Genomic DNA, 8962 nt, shown 5'->3' with positions numbered 1-8962 from the left:
GAGAACTCGTCACGTCATCGCATGATTAAACATGTGCTCATAAAGCACGTTGGTTCACATGCGTCACGTTGCCAAACTTATCATGATCCCGAGTTCAGTAACCTATTTTTTAAATAACATTTTTACAAAATATGTTTACAATTCCAATTGACGATTAAATTCCTTATTTTAATTTTTACAGAAACAAATTTCATTATTACATTCCTTTTCCATATACAGATAAGTAAGCGAAACAATTGCAATTCCTTATTTCAATAAGATTCTGTATTTATTTTAACTTATGATTGGAATTTTCAATTCCAAATCTAGCTTCGCAAATCTATATTCCAAATCTAGCTTCGCAAGTTCGAATCCTTGACTATCCTATTTCATATTCACATTTAACTAATTCCCTATTTTTTTACTTACATGAAAAAGGGGCAGCCCTTTTATCATGTAACATCGCTAGTTATTATTATTATTATTATTATCATTATTATTATTATTATTATTATTATTATTATTATTATTGTTTACTCACTATGAGTAGTCACAGAGGCTATCATCAAACATATCTCCTTGACAACTACTTGTGGCGTTCTCTGAAGTCTGAGTGACAATACGTCTCCCCAGACTTCCAGTACTCTTCACGTCTTTAGAAAATCTTTACACATTAATTTTCTTTATCGCAACAGCCGCTTGGCATTGATTTCTCACTGACTGCGACGATTGGTTCTCACCGGAATTTGGATGATAATAATCCTTTCCAAGGCCCAGTCCCTTTTGCACTCATCCAGCGGAGGTTTTGCCCGTGCTTTCTCTCCTCGGTCTTTTCATCCTCCTTGATACTCCTCACTTATTTGATGTGACTCAAGTTTATGGCTACATTAATATTATTATTGACTACTCATTAGGAGTTTTTACACATGCGATCACAAATCATTTAGCTCTGTAAAATAACCGTTGTTGTTCCTCGGAGTCTGAATGAGCTTAAGTGCTTTTAAATTTTCAGCAATTTCTACTTCTTTCAAGGACGATTACAAATGCGTTTGCGCTATCACAATCTAACTGAACATTACTTTTTATTATTCTCAAGAAATTTCAAAAAAACATAGTTGCGCAGTTTTTAACATAATTAGGGATTTTTTTTTGTCCAACAAATTAATCAAACTGTAAGGGGACGAGAAATCCTTCTTGACAAAATGTCTCATTTTCAGAGCCAGATGTCTCATTTTTTTAAACTGATCTTCTCTTAAACCTTAAGGTGCATTGTAGTCAATTGGTAAAACTAACCCTCTATGATAAGAAATGATATTTCACGGAGAAAGCGATCAAATTACTTATTTTCTTTGGAAATTCCAAAAAGAAAATCATTCCAATGTTGTTATGTCCGTGTGAGCCTTTGAAGTCGTCAATTACGTTACCGTTTTCTTTTCCACATTAAATTTGGGATGATTAGACGTGGGTAACACCCCCCCCAAAAAAAAAAACTCAGTTTTTATTTGCTTTTCTTTTCATCGTCTTTTATTAAAATACTTTTTTCTTTTTCTATTTTGCTTACTTTCGTAATTTTTTATTTATTTAACAGCCACTTTTATATCGACCGGAAAATAGCGATTCTTAAGCTGCGCCTTATCGACGTACGCGTTTTACGATGAGAATACCATTATAAAGTTAATTGTGAAAAATTCCTTTTATTTACGATAGAGCAATCGCTTATTAAGGCTCCAAAGCCACTCAAGAATAAATGTTAATGAATATCAAGTGAAACAACATATTAATGGTAGGTGAAGGCGAAAATTTGGTAGAAAATAATCATTTAAAAGCACGGCTCCACAAGAACTTTACATTGGACTTGTAAATGATCATGTTATAGTCAGTTGGAAATTAGCTCTGAAGTATTGTGTCCTAAAGACAGGCAGTTCTGGGGGAAAAATAAAAAAAAACGAATAAATCATTTAAAATAAAATGTATTAGTGTATAGTTTCTCGACCTTTTATTTTTTTATTTTTTTCCGCAAATTTATGCTTTGATGGATTATTTTTTCTGTTTGATTTTGTAAAAATACAAAGGAATTCCCACTGGGTTTTACAAATATTTATAAACAAAGTGTTAATACGATGACAGGTGGCCAAACCCAGATACCCGTTTAGATAACGAGAATGTAGTTTTTGAGTTTTCAGACGTTTCATTGAGTATGTGATAAAATGTTCCAGCTTGGTTGTCCAAGATTAAAGTTTTTAATGTCAACAATATGTTACAAAGCTAGTTAAATCGAAACAAGATCAAGTCGAAGTTCCGTTGAAGAGTCTTTGATACTTTTGGTCTCGCGTTGTTAACTCCTTAGGCGTTTTTTTTTTTTTTTTTTGCTTTTCGTACGAATGTCAGTTTATTTGCTTATCTCACCACGACAGATATGTTTACTGTTAATTGTGTTAAAATATTCGTTCAATGCTTTTATTCAGCCATGTGAGTTGTTCCTCAAATGCATCCTTTTCTCATTTATCTCAACAGCTTTCTTTTCTTTCTTACCCACTCATCCGTCATAACATTAATATTTACCGCTTTGTGTTTGTTTGATAAAAGAGTTTCTGCACGACGTCACTGTTTGTTAAAAGTCACTTTCCGAAATTCTTGACCAAACTAGTTAGCACAGCCTCTTGATTAGTTATATGACCTTTTCTTTTCTGCTAAGCCACTTGAGACAAGATTGTTTAAGACAGCATTAGTTTATGTAACCTTCTTTTTGTTTGCACCCATTTTGCTCCGAACTGCTCTATCCAGTGTAGAATATTATTCGTGACACGAGCCATTTTTTCTTTTAACTTCTCGGTCCCTTTTGGCGAGATTATTCGAGACAATTACCATTGGTACTTGATCCAAAGTTTCATAGGCTTTGTCCGTGCCCCATCTAAATCGGCTATCAACATCTCATGCAACAATTATTGCATTTTCATCTTTTCGTCAAAATACGGTTTGACCTTTTTTTTTTTTTAAATCTTCGGCAGTCTTCGTATCCAAAACCAAGCCTCTAATTATTCAGCTACTAATTATATTTTCCAGTAACCTACTTTCTTCGTAAACCGAGACATTAGTCTACCCGTTACTAATTTCCACGTCCTCGCCATCTCTCATGAATAACTGGTGTTCTATCTTTGGGAAATCTGAACTGTTGTCTGAATTATTTCAGTAACATTGGAACTGATTAGGTTCAAATTCGTTGTTATCCACATCCTACATTTTTGTATCAGATCATTGTAAGTATGCACTTATCTTTCCACCAACGCGGCGGTGAAAACGCTGCGTATTATGCTCATAGAGAGCGTAAATTTTAGGATTGAATTATAATATTCTGTTAACCTAAAGTATCTGACATGACCGGCAAACAATTTTTACTTGCTATTAGATTTAAAATTAAGATACTTTTAAAATTTTATATTTCTCTTTTTAATATTAAATTTGTAAGAATCCAAGTAAGAAACTACAAACAAATAAATGCAACAGATGTTGTTTGAAAGCTCACAAATACTAAAATGTATTTTTACGTTACTTAGCATAGTCTGTGCTAAGACCTGGGCATGTCTTTTATATTTTCTTTATTTAAAAAAATTAGTATTCCATGAAATAAAAAAAAATCTGGAGATATTTAGTATATTCGACTAAGAGTTAGTCATCACTTGAACTGCCAAAATACAAATTTACGAGAATATAAATATATTCATTTGAAAATGTTTAATTCTAAATTTCTTATTGAGAAACCCCAATAAACTATTTGATACTTTAAATGCGAATGAAACTACTTCCCTTATAATACTGTACACTGAATTTGTATTACTAAAACCTTTGTATTTAAAATTAAAAGTAATATTAACGGGAAATAGGGTTCCCACAAAACACGAATACGGATACAACTAATGAAAAACAGGAGAAAAAAAATCGAAAGCTTAGCAGAAGTGAAAAACTAGTATTACACACAAAACGGTGCAATTTTTCTTTCTTTAATTTTTCCGCCATTTTCCTTCACTGTAACGTCAACTCGCGCCACAGCTTGGCCATTTGCATAGTTGAGCTCTCGCGCTGCTACATATGTCTCCGAGGTTTCGTTATTGGAAAGTATAATTATTTAAAGCGTAAAATATTTCACTAAATTGACCGAATAGTGCATTACAAAAACTCGAATAGTGATAATTCGTAAGAAAAAACAACAAAACTGAATACTAAAGAACTGAAGTTTCTAATCCATTAAAAAAGGCGGAATGAGTTGAAGCCACCCCAATCAAATACATCAAATGTGTTGCTAAGGTCGCAAACAAAATGGTTGGACCATTATAGTGCCTATCCCAATACCTGACAAAACCCTTACTTCAATAATAGCCAGATTCGTCGTAATAGATACTGCTCTCATATCTTGTATGATTATGATTGGACCACTTTTTCTTGCATTGACAGCATACAAAACTTACTCCACAATCATGTATGTGTGGGGAATCCTTTCTTTTTCTACAGCTCCATTTGTACAAGAAATTTTGCTAGACCTCTAACTATAAATTAGGCGTTGCTTTGTGCCTGCCTTTTAAAAAGATTTACCTTAAGAACTCGCATAGCTACAACAGTAACAAAGACCCATTATATATATATATATATATATATATATATATATATATATATATATATATATATATTATTATACTCTTGGTAGAATTTTTCAGTAACTCATAACAACAGCACAATATGTCATTCCAAAGAGTGCTCAATGCATGACACAGAGCAATATATTGATTGTTGGAGAGCTATTGGCTACACATTAGCAAACGTGTTTCAATGACCCCCTAGCAGGGAAAATCACCTCATCAGGCCAAAAACCATCCACAGGTGATGGTTTTTGGCCTGATGAGGTGATTTTCCCTGCTAGGGGGTCATTGAAACACGTTTGCTAATGTGTAGCCAATAGCTCTCCAACAATCAATATATATATATATATATATATATATATATATATATATATATATATATATATATATATATATATATATATATACCACACTACTCTCATTAATAAAACCAAATGAAGCTTCCATTATTATTTTCAGAGACCATCCTATCTGTGGAAGGAAATAATACAAAACTACAATGTTGTCCTGAATTTTAATGTAAACAAATATTTCTTAATCTACTCTCTCTGATATTCAATTATTCTTAATTAATCCTCTGCCTCTTCTACACATTATTTTTAAAACCTCTCATGGTAGCGTTCATCGTTCAGCTGAAAATCTCTTTAACCCTTATGTTTGAGTTCTTGAAAACCGACGACACAGAGGTATAAAGTAAACGTCTAGAAAGAGAAATAACCAGTTATAAAAATACGTTGACCCAGTTAAAAATGATACTCAAGGCTTAAACCTAACAGGTCGATGAAAATGTTATTTAAACATTATGTGTAAAAGACAACAAACAGACGGAACCTCTCTTAAATTTTCTTGGATATTTCCGAAACTATCTTTCTTACAATCCTGTAGAATTTCTCCAGCCACCGACAAAGGATGAACCGAAAACAAAAACACTCAATTAGAAAGTTCGATCAAATTAATTTCTTTTTGAAGATTTCCTTTGATCTCTAATCGTCATACTAGGAATAGTCACACCCTACAACATATTTACGTGTTATTATCTCGCCATTCAACGCGGCAACAAACAAAGTGTTTTTCTCGCGCGTCTTCTTGAATTAGAAAACTCTATCATGTCTTTCGAGACAATATCCAAAAGTTATATTACCAAACTAGTGGGAGAGGCTCAAACTTACTCGTTAGTAAAATACGCTTAAATATATTTTGATTTATGCAGATTTCGTATTTATTATTACGGAGCAAGTCTCTATTAGATATTATATTGTACCTAATTTATATTAATGTATAGTAAAAGAAATGACTTGGGTGTCATCAGCTAGAATCGACACCAAAATATTAAGCGCTAAAGCCACCTCTCCTACCAATGTAGCTTTCGACAGATGGATAATAGAATTTAAAAATTAAAGCCCATGAAGCTATAAATGAATTTGCGCATGAGCAAATATAATAGAAATATATAGACAAGTTGAAATGAACATTTTCCATTTAAACTTGTCGACATATTTTTTTCTTTGATGTCGAAATTCGCATTTGAATACGTCATTTACATTATGACGATTTGTTTTTAAACTCCGGCATTTCTACGTCATTTTTTTTTTCTTTTCAATGGTTTCTTTTTTATTTTATTTAATTGTTTGTTTGTTTTTTTCTCAATTTATTTGACAGGTAATTTGCCACTGTTTCGAACGGGAAACGGTTTTTCTACATCAACGGAGGCAAAATTATTAAATCATTATTAAAAGAAATCACCGCGGATTTTGTCGACCATTTTGGGCACGAATGAGTCGATTTTAAATGCGTTGTAGGGGTCCAGAAGTTTGAGCAAAAATTAATTTCTATGCCCCAAACAAAATAATAAAAAAAAGAATGAAACAAAACGACACATTGTTTCGACTTAAAATCTCCCGCATTTATTATTTAACAACACAATTTTTTTTAAAAAATAAGGTGAATAAGCAAAGGTCCGATCAGTAAAAGTTCTTTCGAAGTCATTATGATTAAAATGTTAGATGAAAGTCCTTCGTGGAATTAAGGAGTTTAGAATGTTAAAGTCCTGTGTGAAAATAAGGAGATTATTTTAAAGTTTGTGTTTTATCTGGTGAAGTTCAACTTACTTAAAAAGTCCCATGAGGAAAGTAATTCGTGAGGAAATTAATTCTGTGTTATTACTTAGAAAATGTGCGGAATGGATTTTGGAGTGTCCGCGTGGCGTGTGTAATCATGGTGTTGACGGCTTTGGCACCGACTATGTTGTGAAGACGAAAGGCATGTTCTTGTGTGTCGTCGAAGCGAGAATAAAGAAAGATAACTGAAGCGACTGAATGAACGAATGAATTAAATTAATTGAATTCACCCTAGAAGACTGTTTGATGCGTTCTTGTACATTTTGCGGCGGCTCCAAAAACAAGATTGCTACTGCTGACATTTTGGTTTTTGGAAAAGCGTTATGAAGACAATCTTCTGAATTTTCTCATTGGTCGCTTGTATCACGTGATACTGTCGTCAACTACGTCCGCCAGAAATATGTTCATTTTACTTGTGAGAAAAGTGTGTGGGCGTATTTGAAATTGTGCCGTTGCTGGAAGAACTTATTTTTATGCAAAATGCGCAGGGAAATTGAAATGAATAAACATTGGTTTATTTGCGCACGACGTTTGTGTGTGTGTGTGTGTGTGTGTGTGTGTGTGTTTGAGTGTGTGTGTGTGTGTGTGTGTGACTGCACAGCGTTCATTAACTTTCTTAGATTCTACTTTGTTTTGTCTTTCTTTTCTGTAAATATTTTGCTATGAGACATTTTTTTTCAGGTTGATATTCTTCCCTTCTCAAAACAGGCTAGTATTCAATTTCATTCTTTAATACCATATGCTCGTTTGTGTATACATATAATATATACATATATGTGTGTGTCTGTCTGTCTGTGTGTCTTTGTGTGTATGTGTGCATGTGTGTATGTGTGCATGTGTGTGCATTACACATGTATTTCAGCATATATATATATATATATATATATATATATATATATATATATATACAGGGTGGCGGAAAAGTCCCAGGACACTGGCCGAAAAGTCCCAGGACACTGCTGTTAAATATGATTGATTTTAATATTCTAATGTTGTTAAAACAATTTATTTCATTTATTTTTTCAGGTTATGACTGACATCAGTGTATTTACTGTTGAGGAGCGCTTAATTGCTGCTGTTTGGGTTCACGACCGCATCAGGAATGACATGACTATGGAAGATGTTCGAAGTGCTTTCACAGAAAGATTTGGAAAGCCCGCGCCATCAAGAAGTACTCTGTACCTGTGGGATAATAAAGTTTTGGAAACAGGTAGCATTCTGGATCAGGCAAGAAGTGGCAGGCCTGAAACACGAAAGGAAACGTGTGCTGGTGTTCAAGAATCACTGCAACAGTCTCCCAAGAAATCCACCAGAAAACGTTCTGCTGAACTTGGAATACCAAGGGCTACCATGATGGATCATATGAAAAAGGACTTGGATGTCAAACTTATAAGCCCATGTCGGTAAATCAGTTGTCAGATGAAGATATGGATCGAAGAAAAGAATTCTGTGAGAAATTTTTAAAACGCTTTCCTGATGGTCCAAGAAATCACAGAAAGATAATATTCAGCGATGAATGCACCATTTATAAACGTTCTAAAAGTCGAAACATATATTTCTGGGCTAAAGAAAACCCCTTTTACAAAGAAGTTGGAAATAATCTTCCACATGTCATGATTTGGGCTGCATTGACATCTGAACATTTGATTGGTCCTTATTTCTTTGATGGAAATGTCAACCAGGAATCATATGCCAACATGATTTGAAACTGGTTCATCCCCAAGTTAATAGAACTTGGTATTAAGGATCGTGTATGGCTACAGCAAGATTATGCACTTCCTGTGAGAGCGCTGCTAAATGCAGAGTTTCCTGATCAATTGATTGGGCGCGGATCAAATTCTTTTGCTTGGCCACAACGAAGAACCGACTCGACCACTCCAGACAACTCATTATGGGGTTTAATTAAAGGTCCAGTTTCTGGTATTAGATACGAAACCAATGATCAGCTAAAGCATGCGATTATTGCAGCTTTTGCTAGCGTATCAAGGAATTCTCTAAAAAAAAATGGCACAAAGAACCTGGAGGTGAATGGAATTGTGCAAGAACAACGAGGGCCAACATACTGATCCCCTAGGCCACTAAATTACTCTAGTTGTTTTCTGCTTTGTTTCTAATAAAGTTCTCTTTTTTTTGTTGTTGAATATATATGCTTTCTGTGTGTTTCATTAAAAAATACTGTGTTTTATTAAAAATACATGCATAGTGTCCTGGGACTTTTCGGCCACCCTGTATATA

Source organism: Euprymna scolopes, chromosome 6 (assembly GCF_053919585.1).
Source record: "Euprymna scolopes isolate OS-2025 chromosome 6, ASM5391958v1, whole genome shotgun sequence".
Taxonomy (NCBI): Eukaryota; Metazoa; Mollusca; class Cephalopoda; order Sepiida; family Sepiolidae; genus Euprymna; species Euprymna scolopes.
The sequence above is the reverse complement of the archived record's forward strand: the minus strand, read 5'-3'. Positions refer to the sequence as shown.